Source organism: Octopus bimaculoides, chromosome 20, assembly GCF_046866305.1.
Source record: "Octopus bimaculoides isolate indiv1 chromosome 20, ASM4686630v1, whole genome shotgun sequence".
Classification (NCBI taxonomy): domain Eukaryota; kingdom Metazoa; phylum Mollusca; class Cephalopoda; order Octopoda; family Octopodidae; genus Octopus; species Octopus bimaculoides.
Window position 1 is genome coordinate 28255379 of NC_142947.1, and position 23059 is coordinate 28278437.

The following is a 23059-nucleotide window of genomic DNA, read 5'->3' on the forward strand; positions in this document are numbered from 1 at the left end:
TATAACGAGGAAAAATTCGGATCTTGGGAATTTTCCGAATGTCCTCTGCCCACCTCAATATTTTCCCAACAAATTACTTTATAGTCGTAATGTATGCCGTTTCAAAGGTATTTCTATAAAATTTCATTGAAAAAAACCCCATTTTCCTAAACATTATGAGGGGAAAAACTCGGATTTTGTGAATTTTCCGAAGTCCTCTCCCTACCCATCCGTTGCTTTGCGCGCAATTTTTTTTTATTTTTTCATATTCGTTTCCTAGACATTGTTTTACACCCATTCCAGTATTTTTTTTTTTTTTTCATTTCCGGTAGCAGCGGAGCTGCTTCATCGGGACATCTAGCCTTGAGTAACTGCATTCCCGCTGGAACGTCTTCAACTGGTATAAATACCAATGAGTCGATCGATCTGTCCACAGAATTGATGAATGTTTTCACTCTCTTTGTAGTGGTTGGTAAGGCCAAAATCCTGTATTTTTCTATAAGTACTCTGAGCCAGTTGGTAGAAACAACCTTGTGTGCATGTTTCTGGCCTAAGAACATTGTTGATAGCTTGGATGATCGCCTACTCGAAGTCAAAAATTATTGTTGTTGGGTCAGGGTAGAACTCAACTTCGTGACAATGATCCACGACTGCTTGCAGCAGGGTTTCATATGTATCCTGTGTTTTAGTCTGCAGACAAGCAAAAACAGTAGAAATTGCAGTATTACCAATTGGGACGTGTATTATCTAAAGCTGTAGAAATCCTAGTGGAGCCATTGCATAATTACCATGCATCAACCATGTATCAGCAGAAGCAAGTAACCGCAATGATTCATCAGAACCAAAAGCAATGATGTGCCAGTGTGTAGTCCATCATCAAAGAACAAAAATGATCTGGGCTTGGAAGCTGCAGTAGTTGTCCATTCTCCAGTAAGTTTCAGATCCTTGAGTATTTCTGGTACTTATGGATAGAGTTTTGATCTTTGGTTACGCAAAGTTTTCTTTATGATTTCCTCACTTGGAAGTAATGCCTTTCCTTCAGCTTGTAAGGGTCTAGCTTGACCCTGCCCAAGATTTGAAACCAAATCCATCGGCTTATTGTTTCTCAAAACGAGCGGGAAATCCTCCACACTAGATGATTGATGAGAAAACACTCCACCCCTAGGATCTGTACTGGTCAAGGAAAGATCAGTCCTTTGTTTAAGGTTTGACCTACATTACTGACCATAGCCTTATATAACAGAGAGAATTTTCTAACTCTTCCTCTTATGTGTCAGCCAGACCAAGGAGCAAGACCCGCTTTTGCATCAGCCTTAACCAAGAGCAGCACTTCTTTTTGCCCTTCGCTCGACATGCTAAGAGAGGCTTTCGGGTGTAAGAAAGGCGATGCCACCTTTATCCTTTCTTCCTTTCTAGTCAGCATCATGACTACCTTACTCTTTCCCTCTCTACTGACAGACAACCTTTTTCTAAATATCAACTACTAACCAGCAAGTTAGTAGTTGATATGTCGCCACTATCACTAGAATTGCTTGATTTCACTATCACTAGAATTGCTACTGTCTCTATAACAACCTATCGGGTAAACAAATAAATATATGTAAATAACATTTCTTCCTTCTTGGTACACTTGGTACACTTCGATGTACAGTGGTTACTCCGACGTGAGAACCTTGAAGTGTTACATCTATACGCTACATTTAGTAGTGGGCTACATGGTATCGAATTGATATGGCACATCACAACAAGCCCGCTACAAGCCGATTAGTCATCTAGGTAATTGCTGTAAATCTGGTTAGGTTTATCTTCTGTTTCTGCTGCTTTTCTTTTCATGCTGATGCATTTTGTGGCTGAAATAGCTACAGAATCAGGAGTGTCGTGGTCATTGCTGGTACAGGATCAGTCATATCAAGGCTGGTGGTCATGGTACCTTTACAAAAATATGTTCTTTTAACACATCTCCATCTGATAGTAGTTGGCTTTACAATCTGTTTTGTATACATGTGTTTTTGGAAGCAAATTTCTTTTCTTTTATTACTTGCTATGACTTCCATGGTGAGGTTTTTGTAGAGCCACTAAGATAAATGGCAACCAGAGTTACTGGTTTCATGTTTATTTGTTAAGGAGTCTTTATGACAGCTTTGAGGTACGTTCCAAACTTCATCAAGCTGTCCCAATGTACGTTCCAAAGTTCTGAGGAAATCTTGCTTATTGTGCCATTTTTACCTATCTTTTTACTTGTGCCATTTTTACCTAAATTCCAAACTGAAACAGCGAAAAGCACTGAATTTCTGTTGATAGGCCTGCGTCGATATGTTGTTTTATATATATACAGAATCGTTAACACACCGGAGAAAATGCTTAGCGACATTTCATCCGTCTTTACGCTCTAAGTTCAAATTTCGTCGAGTTCGACTTTGTCTTTCATCCTTTCGGGTGTCTATAAAATAAGTACCAGTTGAACACTGGGGTCGATGTAATTCATTTAACTCTTCCCCTGAAATTGCTGGCCTGGTGCCAAAATTTGAAACCAATATATATATATATATATATATATATATACCATACATATTTAGATGGAGTAGGTCGTTCAGCTACCTAACATGACTCTCAGAAGGCTGTCATCTCGCTGGTAGTGAACCCAGATGAAGAACATATACAAGCAAGGTTGTAACTTAAACACATTTATTGTGGCCACACGTATATACACAATGGAATGATAAATAGAATGGTTGATGTGTAAAGACCATGGTCTTCTGTGCTATGCTCCTACCTGCAAGCTGGCCTGTGACATAAGATAGTGTTTGTCAAGTTGCGTTCTCATAGCTTGCGTGTCAGTGTAGAAAAGAGGAAGAGATGAGGTCACGTGTCTGAACCTTAATGTTGTGTAACACCCTCTATATCTGTATAGCCAGCTTGTTTACCCACTGTCAAGTGGGGTAATGCACCTACAGAGCCCCGCCTCTTAGACTGGAAGTGGTCGACTAATAGTAGTGTAGGCGGAGTGTATTGGGAGGGCACAGATGAATGAACCATGGCAAAACAGTTGTATGAACAAGTGAAAAAAAAAATACAATACAAGGAAAAATGTTCAGCAAAGAAAGGTGTCCAATTAAGTAGAACAAAGAATATATGTACAATGATACAGAAGAGGGAAAATTAGAACAATCTGTAAGCAGCCGAAGCCAGCCATTGCCTTTTTCTCAAACCAGCTGAAAAATTCCAAAATGAGATATAGTGTATTAGGTAAAGAACTTTTAGCAATTTACCTGGCGGTGAAGCATTTCTCTTATCTTCTTGAAGATAGAGACTTCACGATTTTCACCGACTACAAACCACTAACGTTCACTCTCTTTGCAAAAATGAACCAGTACTCGCCCAGAGAAACAAGACAAATTGGATTATATATCACAGTTCACTAGTGACATTCGCCACATTGCTGGCACTGAAAACATCCTCGCCGACACCTTATCTCGCCTACCTATCAGTGCATTGTCATCTCCTGCTTCGATTGATTTGGTTGCTATGGCTACTGACCAACCCTCCTTGGACATCTCCTCACCACAGTTTTCGTGCTGCAAGTTTGAATACCTGCCTTTGCCGTTTTCTGAAGGAACCATTCTCTGTGAAGTTTCTACCGGGTCACCACGACCTCTCGTTCTTGAATATCACTGTCATGCTGTTTTTGAAGCACTGCATTCACTGTCACATCCCGGCATTGCGGCCACAGTAAAGCTTATCTCAGCCCACTTTTTCTGGCCGAATATGCGACAGTCTATTACGGCTTGGTCACGCACCTGTCTACCATGTCAGCATTCCAAGGTGCATTGTCACATGAGAGCACCTCTGGGACACTTCCAGCCACCGGACACCAGGTTCCGTCACATACACATCGACCTGGTTGGTCCTTGGCCAGTCAGTTGCGGATTTACTTATAGATTGACTTGCATCGACCGCTTCTCCAGATGGCCTGAAGTCATCCCTCTCGTGGACATTTCCGCGGAAACTGTTGCCAGAGCACTCATTTCTGGGTGGATATCTCGCTTCGGAGTACCCTCTAGAATTACTACTGATCATGGACGCCAATTTGAAGCTTGTCTGTTCCATGAGCTTTTGAGATTGCTTGGAGTTCAGCACATCCACACCACCAGTTACCATCCCTCCACGAACGGTACGGTGAAAGATTCCACCGACAGCTCAATGCCGCTATTCACACGGCTCCTGACCCTCATCATTGGTCCGAGTTTCTCCCTATTGTTCTGCTAGGGTGCCGCTCAGCTGTCAAGTAGGACTTAGGATATTCCTCGCTGAGCTCCTGTATGGCACCACCTTAGCACTTCCTGGACAAATGTTGGTGCTCGTCGACTTACCGAGTACGAACTCCACATCTTACGTCACGTGACTCAGGTCATTCTTTGCTGACCTGTCACTGATGCTTCCTCGTGACCAATCTATTTCCTCTGCAGTACCTCTGGATATTTCTACCTGGACTTACGTGTTTGTAAGAAATGACGCCGTCAAGGGACCGCTCACACCTCCCTACACTGGACCCTATCGCGTTCTTAAAAGCACACCAAAACTGTTCACTGTGGACATTCACGGAAAAAAGAGACTGTTTTCATCGACAGAGTAAAAAAAGCCTTTTCCGAAACATTTATGCCACTTTCTGACACATCCATCATTCCACAAACACTGCCACCCCCACAAGCACCACCTTCGCTCACCAAAACACCAACTACACAAACACATTCTTCACCCTACAGGACACGTTCTGGCAGATCGGTCCATTGGCTGAAGAAATTGTCTCGGACTATTTACATTTCTTAACTTTGCCTCATCAGTGACTGTTCCAGAGCATAGACTTATACTGCAGAAAAGAGGAAGAAATGAGGTCACGTGTCTGGACCTTAATGTTGTGTAACGCCTTCTATATCTGTATAGCCAGCTTGTTTACCCGCTGTCAAGGGGGAGGGGGGGGGGGGGGTAATGCGCCTACACATATAAGAAATTGTAAAAATATTCGAATGTCATCTTCGAATAACTGGGTAAGGTGTGTTAAGTTTATATGATGTTATTATGATATAAGACATTATTTCATAATTCCTGATCACTCCTGGAGCCATAACTAATATAGTGGGAAATAATCGCAGCAGATTTACTTCTGAGAATTTTGCCTAGTTTATAGTAAACACGAGGACAAGCAAAACAGAACGAGTGTCAAAAGAAACAATAGAAACGAACAGTGTATCGAACCGAACAGAAAAAGCATAGGCGTTTGAAGGGAATAACGAAAAATCAATTTCGAATCTCGATTGAACACATTTATCTATATTAGTTTTTCTTGAGAAAACAGCCAGGATCTTTTCAGTTTGGCTGCCAATTTTCAAAAATTCAAAGTTTATGGAAAATGTTTAAATTTGCTACATTAAAGTAGTTTTCCAAGTTGAATCTCTGAAGATATTTCACTTTTTCCAGAATTTTTTTTTAAAAAAAGAGTATAGATGTTTAAATTTGATTATTTTCACTCAATCAGAAAGCAGGGCTTGTAAGCTATCATTTTGTGCGTGTTGTCAACTATAAACAAATGAAATACTGGTGGAATTCTGCTTCACACACGCCATATAATCCCTCATAACTTTTTTATTTTGGAGTTTCAGAAAACTTTTGCGAATTTCTATTCTACATATGGGAATTCATATGATTAAGTAAAAACCTAAACAAAAAATTGGTCATGTGCGTGATTTAAGGCTTATGTAGCCGTTATTTTTCAGCACATCTCACCACCACCTCAATGACTAGTATATATTTGTCAACATGTGCTTTCTCACAGACAAAAGAGTTCTCCTGCTTGGCTCTTGTTCTTGAACTCTTTTAAACCAATGGCAATCAGATTCCTCCACATGTCATGATCTGATACAAGATCTTCCTAGATGTTATTAGTTATACTAACAGAAAGACTGCCCTCCAGGCGGTTTTCTGCTAGCCACTCGATAATATTTTCCCATTTGATTCCCAATTATAATAATATTTATGATATTTTAAGTCTAATTATTTTTTTGTATTATAGTGCTCCCTTGCTTAGTAAATATTGCTTTCATTACTTTATCAGAGTCATAATCTCTCTTTTTTAAACAAACATCAAGGTAGTCCAACTATGTTTAATGTGTCAAAAAATAGCAGCGATCACATAGAGATATTTTAATACCTATAGCGTATCAAATAGCCATAGTAACAAATTCACTTGCTAATTCTTAGATTATGATGAAAAGAAATGTCACATGAGTTCAAAACTTCAGTTAGTTTTAATAAGTCATCCAATATAATTTATTTTCAGTATGTGTAAACAATAAACTGAGGGCATTTACACAGCGAATTTAAGTCAACAAAATACCTGATTTCCTCATCTGAAATAACGAAATAAAACTTGAAATGAGAAAATGGCAATGAATTAAGTAGGTTTATTATTAATGAAAACAATTAGAAGCAGGAGAGAGTGAAAGTGAATGACTGTGTTGCAAATGAAAACGAAAAATTTTGCCAGAACATAATATTGTTTATCAAATGTTAAAACTTACTCTGCAGTGAACGTAAAGCTTGGCAACAAATATTTAAACTTGTGATAGTAAATTATACCAGACATTTCAAAAGTGAATTTTTATCAATATAAGTTTATAAAAATTTTCCAGAGAGTCAAACCTATAATAAGGCTATTATGGAGGGTATGGCTAACTAACAGACATCAAAGAAATTTATATGTAGATATATAGCTGAGTCAATCTGTTATATACAGGGTGCATAAGTTATACACAGGATGCATCTATTATATACAGGGTGAGAACAGAGTTATGCTTGTAAAACAACAGATATATAATAACAGATAACTTTATTTATCAAAAAATACAATGAAGATAAAATAAACCTTCTTTTCTATAATGTTATTCAATAAAGTTACCTTCAGCTTCAACAATTGCTTCTATGTGTGATCTAAATAATCTACATGCTTGAATCAAGTGGTCCTGGTTCATTTTGGACATTACTCTGAGTATGGCAGCTTTCAAAGAACCTTTGGTGTTATGGGGGTGTTTATTGACCTCTCTATCAACAATGCTCCACATTATAGTCCAATGGATTGAGACCTGGAGAATTAGGAGACCAAATGTTAGGGGTTATGTGATCATAAAAATTTTCAGCCATCCATTCTTGTGCTACTAGAGCCATGTGTGATAGAGCAGAGTCTTACTGAAACACATATGGCCTTCCATTGCATACATTGTCTATCCAAAGCTTAACAATTGTTTCCAGGACCTCAATGTAGGCGGCAGACTTAACCCTAAGACCTTGTGAAAAGAAGTAAAGAGGCATCACATGTCCTTCATTGCTAACAACCCCTAAAACCATGAAAGTTGCAGGAAATTTTGTATGCATAACACTTGGAACTTCAGAAGAGTCTGCACATAAGCATCTGTCATTTTTTCTGTTAACTTTTTGATCTTGGTCGAAGTTTTTCTCAGTTGAAGTTTTTCTTGTTTGAGCAAAACCAAATCAAATCTTCTGCTGCTGGAATTTCCAGTTTATTTAAGAGCCTTTTAGATCTGATGTAGTGATTTTCTTTTGCCTTTTCCTGAAAAATTGACCTTTCCTCATCATATAAGACTTATATCTGATGTCTTCATGGACAACATTTCTGACTGTTCCTTCTGACGCATGGAGATCTTTTGCAATTGACCTCATGGACTTTCTGGGATTGTAATTAATGGTCTGCTGAACTTGCTGGATAAATTCAAGTGTTCTGAATGCTTTTTATAGTTTGATACTGGTGATACGTTTCCATCTTCAATCTCTAACTCCTTACAAACTTTGCAGACGAAAGACCTGGCAACTTTTAAAAATCGAGATATTTCTAAATCACTATGCTCAGCCTTTATAACCACTATAACAGCATGCCTCTTCATTTCTTGAGTGAGCTGAGGGTCTGCCATTATTATTTTCTGAAACACAGATTATACAGAGTTAGCAAAAAATGCAGCAATGACCCAAAAAAGGTATGTCCTCAAATACCTTATGCACCCAGTATATTTATCATTAATAATTGGCAGAACTTACATAGGTGTGCATAGATAGATAGATAAATAAATAGATAGATAGATAGATAGATAGATAGACAGACAGATGGATGGACAGATGGCTGGATGGATGGGATGCACACTCACACACACACACACAAAGTCTGGTGCTTTGAGAATACATGGGAATGGCAGTTCCTTACATTTTCAAATATACCCAAATTTAAAATGATCTAATATAATGATTTCATTCATTTGGCATGTGTTGAAATATGCCAAAACAATTTAATTCTTCACAAATATATGTTACTTTACATATAGTTTGTGTTAATTCTATTTACTGAAACTTGCTAAAAAGCATATTTTGCTTTAAAGTAGTAACTCCTGGTAGACAGAATTGTTAGTAATCATATTGTTTTCATTTTTCTCAGCCAATATTTTTATATTAGCCTTCTTTCGAACTCTAGATAATGTAACATATCACTGACCATATGAGAAGAATTGTGCTGGAAGATATATTCTAATTCGTTCAAAAATCTGTTCCTATGCCTTGTTGCATGTCAAGGCAAAAGCTGACTTGACAGGAAATTGTTTGCGTGTAAATGTGAATGGAAATTCCATTTCTTTAGATTCATGTGGTATTCTTGAGATTAGCAGAGTTAATCCTGCATAAGGACCAGAAGCAACCTCAGCCTCAATAACATGATCATGTAAACTGACAATGATGTAGCATGTGCCATTGCAATGTGCATTAGTAGCATCTAAATTTCTCAGAAGCATTATGCAGCATTTTTTCTTTAGTTTGAGAATGTGTGGTAGAAACCCTGATGGTCTAAGTTTGTTGATGAACTTGATTGGATACAGAGTTTCATTATCGACTGTATCTGAGCTTCTGTATATTTTTTTTAGCTCACTAGGGATCCTAGTCAACAGAAAATCATCCACAAATTGTGCCGCTTCTTTTGTTGGAGTAACAATGGTTCTATTTACAAGCCACACAGGGTTTGTGAAGTTATTTTTGAGGTCAGCATATACAAAAATCTCACAGATCTGAAAGAGTACCACTTTCAAAGCAAAGGTCATTGGATAGTTTGATTTTGAATTCACCTAGGTTTTGTTCAACAGAAATGTTACTATTTCCTACATCAAGAAGGTAATTAGCAAACTCTCTTTCATCAGAATGACCTTCTGTAAGAAGTCTTAGATTAGTTGTCAACTCCACTACTTCCACATGATCCTAAAGTAAAGATCTCTTTAGTGTTGCGTCAACAATTTGTGATCTGACACCATTATTTTGTGTAGCGGAAACAGAATCATGTCTACATCTCCATGCATATTCAGGCATCTGTTTCAGTCACTTTGTCCTGGTTTCATCTGATTCAGTTGCCCGTCTTTCTCTCTGCCATTGTGTCTTTGCTGCTAAATTTTCCTTATCAGTCGCATATATTTTTGGATGCCCCATGTTGAATTGCAAAATTCAAATGTGATATTTGTGTAATAACAAAATCGAACCTGGAGTGTGTGTGTTTATATTAGAGGGACAGTGTTTGTGTGTGCGTGTGTGTGAGAGAGAGCGGGGGGGGGGGGGATGGGGAGAGAGAACATTGCAAACATTGAAGGAAAATAAACATGAAATGAAAAAATCGTATAAGTGCAAACTTGTTAAAAACTATCTTGTTTAGTGTGCTAGAAATAGCAGCAATCACATAGTTATTATTGTACGGCTTATTGCATTCTAAGCAGCCATACTAACAAAATCACTTCTTCATTTAAAAAAAAGAAAAATTATACTAGTATATTAAAGATTGTCATTTTATCAAAAATATTTATTTAACAAACTCTGAAAACTGATAATATTCTTGAAATTGTGCCTCATATCAAAGTTATATAGCTATTATTAAATTATCAGACCGTTGCCAGTGCCACCTGACTGGCCTTCGTAGGGTTTTCGAGCGAGATCGTTGCCAGTGCCCCTGGACTGGCTTTTGTGCAGGTGGCACATAAAAGACACCATTTTGAAGAAGTGTTTTCTGATATATGATTTTGTGGTACCTCTTTTGTTGTGAACTTTGGCTAAATATACAAGCTTTGCAGAGGGGCATTTATTTTCCAGTAGACATTGTACCCTGTTTCTAAATTACAATACAATTAGCAGCAAAACATGTTGACCAGTATAACATAGCTTCTCTCATCAAGATTGCTATTTTTAATTTTATCCCATTTTCCTTCATTCTTTTCCTAGTTTCTTCTGTCTTTCCTTCTCTCTCTTTCCACTATCTGAAGAAGACTGATGTTCAAAATCTTACAGCCATTAACTCTCTCCATTTCCCTGAGCATCATACTGAAAACATTATGATATTATCTTATCCCTTTGCTGTTTTGTGTCTTTCAATGTATGTGTGGGGTGGGGTTGTCAATGGTGAACTACTAGAACCCATCTCAGTTGAATCATGTCTTAAACAGGGTGATGTCATGATTCTTATATTGTTTGTCATGTACTTAGCTATTGTTATCTTGCAAGCCTTTGTGCATAGCAATGCTGGTTTCAACATCCATTGTTTTGGTACAGTTGCAAAAACTTTCATGGCTTGTGTTCATGATCTTCTTTGTCCTGATGACTGCGATCTTGTAACCAACACTGAGGAAGATCTATGGCTCCTGATGGTCTGCTTTTAAGCTGCATGTGATAGGTTTAGACTTATAATCAGTCTTAAAAAGACTGTAGCCATGCTATAACAAGCAGCAGACAAGTCATATATCCCACCGTTGATATACATCAAGGGTAAAGAGTTAGAAGTCATAGGTATGCTTCTCTACTTTGGTAACATACTTGATGAAGAGGTCAGTTAAAGACTTTCTAAGGCCTGTGATGTGTTTCAAAAGCTTGTATAAAGGCTCTGGTCACAGCAATAAAGTTGAGGTCTATTAAGCATGTGCCTTAACAATGCTATTGTATGGATGTGAGACCTAGACAACCTATTGCAAACATTTCCAATGTATCAAGTGATTCCACCAGTGATGAACTGGTCCATCAATCAACAAAGGTGATGTCAAAATCGAAAAGCTGATGACAAGTGGTGGTGGGACACACGCGCGTGCGCATGTGCACACACGCATGCACACACACACGCACACACACACACACACACACACGACCGGTTTCTTTCACTTTTCATCTACCAAATCCACTCACAAGGCTTTGGCAGGTCCAAGACTATAGTTGAAGGCATTTGCCCAAGGTGCCATGCAGTGAGACTGAACCCAGAACTATGTGGTCCAGAAGCAGCTTCTTACCACACAGCCACACATATGCATAAGTGTAATTATTTATTGTCTGCTCACTTGAAAATTGATATTTCTTTATAAAATATGGATGACAGATAGAAGCTACCAAGAGAAATAATGAGATGGTACTGGCAATGATTTAGAGTGAAGCAGAGGGTCCAATCATTAAAACAAACATGGGGAACAAGCAGCATGTACAGAGGAAAATATGAATCAAAGAATACAGAGTGAGTGTTTACAATAGATTAGAGAATGTGTTCAATATAGAATATAAAATAAAAATGAGAGAGAACATAAAAAAACCCAGTAAACATTTGGCTGAAAGTTACAACATTGGTGACATGAATATTCTCTATAGTCATTCGTGAAGCTTTCACATTTATGAGTGAACTTCTGAAGTGTTGAGAGAATGGGAAAGTCATGTTCCTTCAATTGTGCAGAAGAAGTGCAAGTTGTTTTTAAATGAAAACAATGCAGAATATACAATTTTCAAAGGAAAACTAATTTTTATGGCTTTGTATAAACTTTAAACCATCTGAAACATTGTGCCATGGGTGCTACTAGTTGTTATTATTCCACCACCACGATACTTTGGGTCAAGAGTCCCCTCTCAATCCAAAGTAACGTGGTGGTGGAACAAGGAGGTAGACAAAAGAAACAGGCTTGGAAGGACTGGAAGAACGGTGGTAGCAGGGAATTGTATCAGACTGCCAGAAGGGAAGCTAGGTGACAGGTTTATTTAGCCAGAGGGGAAGCAGATAAGAAAATAATTGCCAATGTTCTGCACCGTGAGGACCAAAGACTTGAGGTATTTCATGTTGCAAGACAGTGTGTGAGAGAGAATCGTGATGTCGTAGGAGAGAAATGTGTTCGCATGGAAGATGGTACGCTTGCACTAAATGAGGATGTAAAGAAAGAGGTTTGGAGATGCCACTACGATAGATTGCTTAATAAAGAGAATGAATGGGAGAAAGAGAGCCTGCCGTATGTCGACCCAATAGAGGGACCAGCTATCCGAGTTGACAGTACCATGGTAGATAAAGCAATTAAGAGTATGAAGACAGGGAAAGCCCCCGGCCCATCAGGAATCACTGCAGAGATGCTCAAAATATCTGGCAGTGTCGGCTATAGCCTAGTCACCCGTATTGGGAACCAGGTGATACACAAAGGAGTCATACCCAATGACTGGTGTAGCAGAACAATAGTCAACTGCTACAAAGGTAAAGGTGACTCTTTAGATACAAATAATTACAGAGGTATCAAGCTGTTAGATCAGGTAATGAAAGTCACGGAGAGTATCATAGCTCAACTAATTAGGGACTGAATCAGTTTAGATGAGATGCAGTTTGGGTTCGTGCCAGGAAAAAGCACCACTGATGCTATATTTCTGGTAAGACAGCTGCAGGAGAAATACCTAGCCAAAGATAAACCTCTGTACTTGGCTTTCGTTGACATGGAGAAAGCCTTTGACAGGGTCCCCCGATCCCTTATCTGGTGGTCGATGAGGAAACTTGGGATAGAAGAATGGTTAGTGAGAGCTGTGCGAGCCATGTACAGAGGCGCTATCAGTAAGGTGAGGGTTGGCAATGAGTACAGTGAAGAATTCCGGGTAGAGGTAGGGGTCCACCAAGGTTCTGTCCTCATCCCCCTCCTATTTATCATAGTCCTCCAGGTGATAACAGAGGAATTCAAGACAGGATGCCCCTGGGAGCTCCTCTGTGCTGATGACCTTGCACTAATTGCGGAGTCACTATCAGAACTAGAGGAGAAGTTTCAAGTGTGGAAGCAGGGACTAGAATCGAAGGGCCTTAGAGTCAACCTAGCTAAAACCAAAGTCCTAATAAGTAAGAAGGTAGATAAAACACAAACCCCTTCAGGTAGGTGGCCTTGCTCAATCTGTAGAAAAGGTGTAGGTAGAAACTCTATAAGATGTACCCAGTGCAAGCTATGGACACATAAGAGGTGCAGCAATATCAAAGGCAGGTTAACTAGGAAGTTAGTTTTGGTATGTAGCAGATGTTCAGGTGCAATAAACACTAAATATGCAGGAAACAACTTCTGTCTCATTCCAGGGAGAAAATCTAGAGGTAGTTGATAGCTTCCGCTATCTGGGTGACCAAGTTAGTAGTGGGGGTGGGTGCACTGAAAGGAAAGAGTAGCTGCTAGAATAAGAATAGCCTGGGCAAAGTTCAGAGAGCTCTTACCTCTGCTGGCGATAAAGGGCCTCTCACTCAGAGTAAAAGGCAGACTGTATGACGCATGTATACAAACAGCGATGCTACATGGCAGTAAAACATGGGCCATGACTGCTGAGGACATGCGTAAGCTTGCAAGGAATGAAGCCAGTATGCTCCGATGGATGAGTAATGTCAGTGTGCATACCCGACAGAGTGTAAGTATCTTGAGAGAAAAGTTGAACATAAGAAGCATCAGTTGTGGTGTGCAAGAGAGACGATTGCGCTGGTATGGACATGTGGTGAGAATGGATGAGGATAGCTGCGTGAAAAGTGCCACACCTTAACGGTTGAGGGAACCCGTGGAAGAGGCAGGCCTAGGAAGACCTGGGATGAGGTAGTGAAGCACGACCTCCGAACATTAGGCCTCACCGAGGCAATGACTTGTGACCATGTCCTTTGGAAATATGCTGTGTGTGAGAAGACCCGGCAAGCCCACTTACGCATAACATTCCTTCATTGGACACTAAACTCCGCTTGCGAAGACATGGTGAGGCAAGTGAAATTCGAATCGAACTAAATTTGTAGGAACACTAAACTCGGCTTGCAAAGACCTGTTGGGGCAAATGAAAGCGAAATCGAGATGGCACTTGTACCAGTTTGGCACGTAAATAGCACCAGCATGATCGTTACCAACGTCGCCTTCCTTGCACTTGTGCCAGTGGCACATGAAAAGACATTCGAGCAAGATTGTTCATCACCTTCCTGGCACTTGTGCCCGTGGCATGTGAAAAGACATCCGAGCAAGATCGTTGCCAGTGCCGATGGGCTGGCCCCTATGCAGGTGACATGTAAAATACACCATTTCGAGCGTGGCCGTTGATCGTTACCAACGTCGCCTCCCTGGCACTTGTGCCAGTGACACATGAAAAGACATTTGAGCGAGATTGTTGTCAGTGCCGATGGACTGGCTCCTATGCAGGTGGCACGTAAAATACATTTCGAGCATGGCCGTCGCCAGTACCGCCTGACTGGCCCTCGTGGCGGTGGCACGTAAAACACCCACTACACTTTCGGAGTGGTTGGCGTTAGGAAGGGCATCCAGCTGTAGAAACTCTGCCAAATCAGATTGGAGCCTGGTGTCGCCTCCTGGTCCACCAGTCCTCAGTCAAATTGTCCAACCCATGCTAGCATGGAAAGCGGACATTAAACGACGACGATGATGATGATTATTGAGTGAGAGAGCAATGCATGCCATCAAAGTAACACTGGAGTACAAATATACAAATCCCAATATACCCATCATAACTACCTGTCTGATAAGGGTACACCAGCACATGCATCACAACCATATGTGTGCAACATAGCGACCTTATATCAAGATAAACAGTACTTGACCTTGCAGGTGGGGCCCAATTAGAATTTTCTTCATGTCAAGTAGCCTATCCTGCTCAAAAAGTCCCTGGATATTGTTGTTTAAGGATGATGAGCAAAACACCCATGTTTCCAGAGGTAAATTATTCGAGCCTCAAAGAATTCCTCTCACCACATGCCTACCTACTAATCCCGCGGATAATCAGAGATACACAACTGGTTAAGGTCAAACAGCTCTGTGGTATTGAACAGAATATTTACTGTAGCCCATCTTTTTATACCAAGACAAACGTACATGATAACCAATCAATCTAGATCAGAAGCCATGAAAGTCACTGCTTGGTACTGCATCAGTATTATTATCATCATCATCATCATCATCATCATCATCATCATCATTATTATTATTATTATTAATAAGGTGACGAGCTGGCAGAATTGTTAGTATGCTGGATAAAATACTTAGTGATATTATGCCCATTACTACATTCTGGGTTCAAATTCTACCAAGGTCGACTTTGCCTTTTATCCTTTCGGGATCAATAAAATAAGTACTAGTTAAACACTGGAATTGGTGTAATTGATTCATTCCCTCCCTAAAATTGCAGTCCTTGTGGCAAAATTTGAAACCATTGTTATTATTATTATTAGAGGGGGCTAGTTGAAGATATGGGTGATGATGGCCTCGGATTGACTCTGAACATTGATGAGAACAGTCTGAGTGGTCTCTTCTGGAGGATTTTAGGACTGAAGACCATAGGAAATTTCCAAAAGTTTGGCATGGCTGTGCTGCAGAGAAGCATTTCCTGTTCATGACAAGATCTTCAAACGTGGAAGCACCAACAGCATGCAGGGGGACAAAACTGTCCCGTATGTAATCATTCAGTGTCCGTGTAAGACAAATCCAGCTGTCCGCCAAGTGTATAGTGAAGATCAATGCACCACCTTCATTTAGTAGAGAAGAAAGGCAGATCTTACTCTACTTAGTGGCAAAAGAGGTTGTGTGGTGGACCCATCTGAAAGGTTTGAAAACAGGTACCTTCCTATCTGGCCAAGCTCTCATTAATTTCTTCAAATATCATTTGAAGAGGATGGTGACATTATTATTTTGGCCTTGCACCAAAATTTGAAATCGTTATCACTTTCTCTCTCTCCTTCTCTTGCATTTCTCTCTGGCTAGGTAACCAAATATCTCCTTTGCATGAGCACAGCTGTTTCTGTCCTCTTTTTTGTACCTCCCCCACCTCTCTCTGACCAGGTAACCATGTACCTCCTCTATAGCAAGACACCTGTTTCTGCCTCTCTGTCTTTCTGTTAATACGAATGGAATGAAACAAGTTTCGCATAAATCGGACAACTAGTTGTTGAGATATTAGGAGTTTTGGGAGTATAAATGCCCAAAATGGTGCATAATGGGAAAAAATACTCTGAAAATAACTTAACGCTGAAAGGGAAGAAACTCTTACGTTTCGATTAGATACAGTGAGTTGACAACGAAAAAATACGATTTTTTTTTTAAAGTAAATGTTTCTATTATTTTCGTTTTTGTTAAACACAATATTTTAATCATTTAGAAATATTTTTAAATGAATGTGACTTCAAAATTGTTGTACTGTAAGTATTTATATTTTAGCTTTCTTTAAACAGACAATATTTTTATGTTTTTTAAAATTATTTTCAAGTGAATACAAAAATTTTTTTGGCATATTTAAAAAATATCTTAAAGTGAAAATGACTTCAAAATACGGTAAATATTTCATAAAAGACCTGTTCATAACCTCGATGTGAAAAATATTTTTTCCATAGGATTTTTTCGAGTGCATTCAACGTATCTCACCTCCAAAGATTTGGCTGCTATTTCTAGCACGTCCTGCTATCACATAACAGTTATTTGTGATAAAGGACCCAAAATACAAAAACTTGTTACATGGTAGCAGGGTGTGCAAGAAATAGCAGCCAAATCTTTCCTTTTCTGGGGAATGGAGCTGTTTATGCATGATTTCGATGTCACATTTGTTGAAAGCATGGAGAAGAAAAATAAAACCCACGAAACAAAACTCCGTTGATGGGAAACTCAGACTTTCCCAGTGGCCCAACAGATCACAGTTAGTCTAATTATTATTTTTAAGGCTGTGAGCTGGCCAAATCATTAGCTGCCTTTTTGTTCTGAGTTCAAATTCCACTGAGGTTGATTTTTACCTTTCTTCCTTTCTGGTTTGATGAAACAAGTACCAGTTGAGCCCTGAGATCGATTTAATCAACTTACGCGTGACCCTGAAATTTGGTGGCTGTGTGGTAAGAAACTTGCATCGCAACCATATAGTTCTGTGTTCAGTCCCACTACGTGGCACCTTGGGCAAGTTTCTTCTACTATAACCTCAGGTTGATCAAAACCTTGTGAGTAGATTTGGTAAACCGAAACTGAAAGAAGCCCATTGTGTGTGTGTGTGTGTGTGTGTGTGTGTGTGCGCGCACGCGTGCGCTTGTGTGTGAGTGTGTGTGTGTGTGTGCGTGCTTGTGTGTGACTTGGTGTCCGTTTGTCCCCCACCATCAACTGACAATTGATGTTGGTGTGTTTACATCGCTGTAATTTAGTTGTTTGGCAAAAAAGACCGATACAATAAGTACCAGGCTTAGAGAAAAAAAATAGTAGTGGAGTCAATTCATTCCACTAAAAATTCCCTAAGATGATACTCCCGCATGGCCACAGTTTAATGAGTGAAACAAATCATCATCATCACCACTATTATCATTGTCAATATAGCTGCCATTTCTATTTTCCTTAAATTAATCTTTATTATCCTCATCTCTTACAGTGCAAAATTCTCGAGGGACTGGATTGGTATCCTACCTGTGGCCAACATCGGAGGTCTACTCAGTGTAGATAAGCTCGGCATCTCCATCACACTCAGAGTGGGAGCTGACATCTATAGGGCACTGAGATATCGCTGTGGTAGGCCCCTCAACTCCACACATCTTCATGGTCTGTCTTGCTGTCTAAATGCTGGTTGTTTCACTCATCACACTGAGCTAAACTTAATCATTAAGTGGGGCCTGGCTTGGATTAACATCCCCTCAGTTCTGGAGCCAACAGGATTATCCAGAAGTGGTGGGAAGAGACCAGATAGTCTTACCCTCTGTCCCTGGGTAAGAGGTCGGTGCCTCATCTGGGACACCATAGTCTGTAACTCTTTTGCTCCCTCCCACATCCTGGATGCTGTGGTAAATGGGAAGGCCACTGCTTTCATAGCCAAATGGAATAAAACCCTGAAGTGCTGGGTTCTTGCAGTAAACCATCTCTTCCAGCCTGTAGTATTTGAGACGTTTGAAGGGACTGGGCCACTAACAACAAAGTTCTTGTTATTGTTGGCAGCTTGCCTTACTGAGGTGCCAGGTGATGCCTGTGAGGATGCTTGGCTTTTCCAACACCTCAGCCTCGTCTTCGCCCATCGCAATGCTGCAAGTGTGTCAGCTTACTTCAGTAGATTCCTTTGAACCATAGCATTTATGTATAATATTTAACATTCTTGCATATATCTATGCATATTTCCATGTGACATGTATAACTGGTTAGTTTATTATTATTTTGTTCCATTCAACCATTGTATGTATGTTATAAATTTCAATTATATTCTACAAAATAAAACTTGGAATTTAACTATGAAAACTCTTATTTCGAAAGAATAAAAGAATTTATATTTCTATCCACCATTCAAACCATTATCACCATCGTTTATACCACCACCTTTATTATCATCATAATTTACTTACTCATTCAAGCATTTATTCATTGATTCTGCCATATCCTGTTTTGGGTATGGCCCACAGATTTACACAGGTTTACCATGACTCTGCTTTCTAAGAACCAAACTGTACGATCCAACATGCAGCATCTTACAGAGTGCAGTATGATATCCAGAATGGTGAAGTTAACTACGTTTCAACATGTGATATATGGTGTCTAGAATAAATAGACTATACTTACCAAGTATCAAAGAAATCAGATTTGTACGTAACTCGGTGTTTAATGAGGAAAAAAATAAAACGCTATAATGAATTCCTATTCCAAAGTAAAGATTTGAAGAAACGCAATAAAAAATTTAATAGACACTTCAAAAATTATATAGTGGCAGCGGTGGGATTCGAACCCACGCCTCCGAAGAGACTGGTGCCTAAAACCAGCGCCTTAGACCACTCGGCCACGCTACCACGGTTCTTAAAATGCTTAATTTTTACCTTAATATTGTCAAACAAATCACTTTGCAAATTTTTTTTTATTTGTAGGTTACATAGTAAAGGTATTTTATATCTTCGGTTATCCCTTTCTTATTTCACCCACACGAAATCTTTATTATTTCTCAGTTTACTTGTAGTTCACTTCCGGTTTCTCTATCGCTGGATAGCAAAAATGACTTATGATGTTCACCGGAAGTTTGTTTATTTTCACAATTCAAAGTAAATATGAATATCGTCTTCGCTTCAAAAGTCAAATAAAGTTATTGTTGCTGATTCTCCACTTCATTTATGATCGAGCAGAGCTGCTGACCTATGATGAAAGGCATTCCGGTCTCGTTTCTTTAGGGTTATGTCAAGGACTTTGCTTATTAAATACGATAGGATGTGATCTGAGGGAAACTTGAGCTGCTATTTCTAGCAGGTTCAGTATAGTTGCAGAATCGTTACACTGTCGGATGAAATGCTTGCAATATTTATTCTTAGTTCAAATCCCGGCCAAACCTGCCTTTTGCCTTCGATCTTTCTGTGGTCGATAAGGCGGAGACCCGGTGTTTCCCACTCGACGCCACCTCACACCTATTAATTAAAAAATTTCGGATTCCTATTTTTCAATATCGGAAAATACGATTTTGCCAAAAAAAAAAAAAGAAAGAACACATCATCAAAATATTTACTCCTCTACACCAAATTTTTGGCGGAGGTAAAGGACATAAACCGCACCCACTTTCGGCGTTTTTTTTGTTTTTGTTTTTTGTTTTTTTTTTCAACAGAAACCCACTTTTTCGACTGCGTAGATTCCGAATCTGCAAAAAAAAAATCGGCATTTCAAAATTTTAATCCCCTCCTCCCAATTTTTCACACTTTTTAAAGAAATTATTTTGGCGAGATACGTAGAAAATACGGAGATTATGATTCCGAAAAAAAAAAAATTTTGTAAAATTTAAATTTTTCAAAAAAAATAAACGCCACTCCCCTTCTACTAAAATAGCAGACAAAAAGTACCTAAACAAAACTCCACATGCTATAAACAGCAGCTAAACGATGAATCACGTTTTCAAAATTTTAATTTCCCCTACCCTTTTTTTTCTTTGCCAGAGGGATGAAGAGGGGGAAAATTAAAATTTTGAAAACATGCTTTTTGGTGTTTTCAAATTCTTCCATTTTTAAGCACACTCCAACCGAAAAGTCCGACAAGCTAGAAACAACAGCCAAACCGAAGATCCACTTTCTAAATACAAATTACCAAAAAAGAAAAAAAAATTTAAATGTCATTTTGCTGTTGTGTGTGTGTATGTGTATTAAAATTTTGAAATGCCTCTTTTTTTTTTTTTTTCGCAGATTTGGAATCTCCACAGTTGAAAAATTTTTACTTCTCATAGAAAAGTACGGTGATTGCAAAATTGGATAAAGTATTCTTTTAAAATTTTAAATCTATATCGCCCCTCCTACCCCTTCCAAAAGCACAAAGTTTGAGATATTTTATGTATTCATATGTTCGTTTGCGCATGTATAGATTTCTCTTAAAACAATAGCCGAAAGGCGTACCAAGCCCTCACCAGAAAACTCGATATGCTAGACATAACAGCTAAATACCTGGAAAATATTTTTTCTTTGGCTTAACAACACATTTTTTTGTCCTGAAAATGTTTTACGTTAAACTTCCGGATTTATTCACTTGTGACAATTGAAAACTGTACCAGCAAATTCTTGTCACAAAGAAAAAAGAAAATTCATAATTTTCATTTTACGTCATTTATAAATGGAGAGTGTTTGTGGACGGATGAGTGAATTTGAAGGGGTACAGAACCAGCATAATGCGGCGAGGGTAAACCAGCATATGTTGTCGGACCCCGCTGCTGACATTGGGGGGTTGCGTTCTATGCCTTGACGCGAGCATAGAACGGGTCTCGCCTCTTTGAGCAAGGGAAACGAACAGAATGCATGGTGTGTGTCTTGTGGTTACCTCTTCCTAAAAACATGGGGAATAGACCTGGGTATATATAAAAAAAAAGGTCTAGTCTTTCTCATTCGGAAAATTTTGCTCAGATTGCTTTCAATTTTGGTGTATTGATGCAACTCTGAATTTTGATTATGATCAACCAATTACTCTATCTTATAAATTAAAGAATCTGATGTTATTTGGAATTAAAGTTGGGAATTTTATAGACATTTACTACTATCTAATTGACTCATTCTAAAGTTTTGTTTCTTTTTCTTGTGGGTTGTGGGGTACATGTGATAGTATGAAATTTATGACCAGCAACCAGCTATGAGCTGTCAACTCACTTTGCTCTTTATTTTTAATATAAGCAGTCCTCTAGTCTTAGATTTTTGTTGATGATAAGGAGATAGATAAATAGGAAATGAATTACAACCCTATGACCTCCACTGTGTTCTGTACCACTCTAAAAATTGTAGTTTTGTTCTCCTCTTAGCTTACAATATTCTTCCATCCTTTTACTCTGTTAAAATATTTCAGAAAATTATGTTAATATATCTTGTCGAAAATCCATATTTGTACAGCTGAAGATAGTGCTGTATTTAAATTGATGTAATGATTGCATTGTTCAATTAAATGGAGCTGCTTGAAACAGTCGTACTGCATTACTACCTGACATTCTGTTACTTATTTTGATTTTATTCACCTTACTTCGAGCTGTGCGGATAATACTAGACTGACTTGGTGCTTCAACTTAAGTACCTAATTCAACTGAATCTTAATTACTGAAAGAAAAAGGGGAGACAGTACATTTTGTATTCTAAGTATAACTCAAAGAGGAGAAAAAAGAAAGAAAGAGGAAAAAAGAAGGAAAGAGGAAGCAAAAAGACATTCAGTGATGACCACACCGCACCTGTGTTTTTTTTTTTTTAAAGAGGCCACCATCCTTAAACTCATTCCAATATAATGGTAAATGACTAAATAAATAAGTAAATGAATGGTTAATAGGAAGTGGGGGAGCCCCCTTTTCTCCCTCTCCCTCTATCTATCTATCTATCTATCTATCTATCTATCTATCTATCTATCTATCTATCAGCCTGTCTACCTGCCTATATTTCTGTCTATCCATCTCTATTGTCAATGGAACTTCACCCAAAAAAACAAAAACAATGTTCTTTTTCTAAACAACCACTCCCACAAAAAAACATCTGTTTCTTTCCTCAGTTGAGTTCCAGATTATCTTTGCAATTTCAGCTGGTTACACTCGAGATTGCTCCAATCTGGCCTGCCCCAAGGAAAAACTAAGCTAAGAGCCTCAGATTCCTTGAAAGAAAGCAGCGAATGTATTCAAAAACAAGGACAGAAAAAAACGGAGAATGTTACACAAATGCAAATAACAGGACATAACAACAAGTGTCTTTCGACTATGGACGAGTTATATATATATATATATATATATATATATATATATTAAAAATAGGGAAGGCTGGTTTATGGGATTACCTTAGGTTTTCTGTCCATAAAGAGTTTAGCCAGGATTTGAAATAAGAATAAATATTGCAAGCATTTCATACAAAAATCTAATGATTCTCCAACTACACTGAACCTGCTAGAAATAGCAGCTCAAATCTCCCTAAGGTAATCCCATAAACCAGGCTTCCCCATTTTTTATATACACTGCTCTACATCTTAGAGTATGCTTCTTCTTTCGGATTTATGCTTTCTACGAACGATATATATACATGCAAGGTGCAGTGGGTAAATTGTTGCCATTGTATATTTTTAATTTTGTGCATGAGCATTGTTTTTGATTTTGTTGACTACATAGCATGGTAGTGTCAGTTGGGCACTGTCTGAGAAAAACAGCACCATGACACAATTCATTTTGCCAGAAATTTGGTAACAACATGCTGTACTGCTTGGCATTTGCATCGGAAGCTCCAATACAAACATTTCAGAGTGTTTGGGTGTCAATCTGTTGACTTGCTGTGTGCCCAAAACATGTACTG

General features: G+C 38.7%; 1 non-coding gene and 1 pseudogene across 1 annotated transcript; both read right to left on the reverse strand.

Moving 5' to 3' along the window:
• Nucleotides 1-1812, reverse strand: LOC149131657 (uncharacterized; annotated as a pseudogene).
• Nucleotides 1813-19002: 17190 nt separating this feature from the next.
• Nucleotides 19003-19084, reverse strand: Trnal-uag (transfer RNA leucine (anticodon UAG)). The gene has a single exon. It is a non-coding gene; the product is annotated as a tRNA-Leu (tRNA).
• Between the last annotated feature and the right edge of the window lie 3975 nt (nt 19085-23059).